A 2,087-nucleotide genomic window follows, 5' to 3' on the forward strand; every position below is an offset into this window, starting at 1 on the left:
ATAGACTATGGGGAGAATTTTCCAGTCAGGTAAGAGGAGAAGAGCGCAGATTGCCAGTGTTAAGCAGGGACAGTATACAAGAGGAGAACAAGATGCTGATGACTGGAGCTGCTTTGTAATCTAGTTGTTTCCCAGGCTATGTGTATCCTCACCATAATCTTTCTTCTCTTGAGGTATCCTAAGTGGATTGATGCTATCTATGATAAAAGGGTTAGATGAATGCACCTTCTAGGAGGTTCCCAGTTCCTAGAGAATGCCTCATGTCCACACTGAAAAAAAAAGTGTCTTTAGGGCATGTTGCTGCTCATCTGAGGAGCGAGCGGGACAGAAATAAGCTAATCGGTTCCTTGTCTCTTGTCTCTTCAAGCAAACACCCGCGCATTAAGAAACCGGGAGCCCACTATCTTGAGACCCTTTCTTCTTTTTTTAAAGATTTTATTTATTTATTTGACAGAGAGAGCGAGAGAGCGCGCACAAGCAGGGGGAGCTGCAGGGACAGAGGGAGAAGCAGGCTTCCCGCTGAAGGAAGAGCTGGATGCGGGACTCGATCCCAGGACCCTGGAATCATGACCTGAGCTGAAGGCAGATGCTTAACCGACTGAGCCACCCAGGCGCCCCTCTTGAGACCCTTTCTCCCTTATGGATGCCTGGGTCCCAAGGGCCTCCCTTTCCTATCCCTAGTCCTCCTTGCTTGGTTCAGGGTGGTGGCAACCCCAACTTGCGTAGGTCTTTTATGAACTGGTTTCTTCCCACCACCTCTGGCTCCAATGCAAGTGGACCTCAGCTTGGTAAATTTATGCCCAGAAGTCAAGAAGTGAAACAATCATCCTCTGTTCAGACGAGAACAACAGCTGCTGGGGGGTGGGGGGGTGGGGGGATAGCTGAAGGCTGTGGGAAGGTTATTTCCACGGCAACTCTGCCCGTGGGCGGTTTGGCCAGGGTGGGGCGGCGGTGGTGGGGGCCATCTGCCTGGACTCCAGGAGGGAGAGACTAACCATCTCAGGCCTGGGGTCACCTACACGTTGTAGATTTTGAATGCAGGGACACAAAGGACAAAGTCATGGTCCAGTCAGACCCTGGGACAGTCTGTCCCCAGCTCCTTGCCGGACACCAGCCCTTACACCGCTCTTCCACCCCGCCTTTGTGGAAGGAACCCCGACATGGCTTGGCATTGACTTTGCCCTGCCCTTGGTCTCCTGAGGTTCTGTCTTCCAGGCAGGATAACCAGAAGCTGTCAAAAAGAAGAACCCTCGTCCTAACGTTCCTGCTCTTCTTCCTCCTGGCCCCGGGGTGCTGTCCTCCGAACTTGCTACGTTTCCAGGCTAGGGAGATGAATTCCAGCCCCAGACCTGTTAGACATGCACAGTATGCTGCTGGAATGGTCACTGAAGACCTCAGCTTTCTCGAAGGGCTATTATGAGGAGAGCCTGGAATCACTTTCAGTGGAAGTGCTAGACATATCATCAGGCCTTCTGGAAGCTCAGTCCTCTGGGGACATGGTAAGTGGGAACGGCCTCGCTCCTCTGCAGCCTCCCGTTTCTCCTCTTGGCCACCTTGAGCTGGCCCCTATTGCTCTAGCTTCGCCGAACAGAGAGTGATGGCCTAACATCACAACAACACTGAAGATAAAAAGAGTCTGTAAATAATGAGACCAAAAAACCTATATAAACAAAAGGGATACTGGAGACTCCTGAGATGAGAAATCTCTACTGATACCACTTGATACAATATTGGGGGAGGGGGTTAGAAATAAAGAGAGTGTGATACTGGGATCTCAGCATCGTACACCTCCCGAACCACCACCTAGGTGCCTTTGATTTAGAGTTGGCCAGTAACCCCCAAAGAGCTCAAGCTAGCTGGTGATTTATGAAGTATCTAAGGTGCTCCAGTTGTTGTGCCTTCTGGAAATCCTTGTCCATCAGTATGATTCTGCCCGGCTCCTGGGTCAGAGATAAAGGGGGCTTGATTTCTCACAGCAAGCGTAGAAGCCAGAGTATAAAGATTTTCTTGTGTCACTTCCCCTTGTCTCCAGACTTTCCAGGAGCTCCTCCGAAGGTGCCTGGCGACCCCTATACCTGCTGTGGGTT

Source organism: Zalophus californianus, chromosome X (assembly GCF_009762305.2).
Source record: "Zalophus californianus isolate mZalCal1 chromosome X, mZalCal1.pri.v2, whole genome shotgun sequence".
Classification (NCBI taxonomy): Eukaryota; Metazoa; Chordata; class Mammalia; order Carnivora; family Otariidae; genus Zalophus; species Zalophus californianus.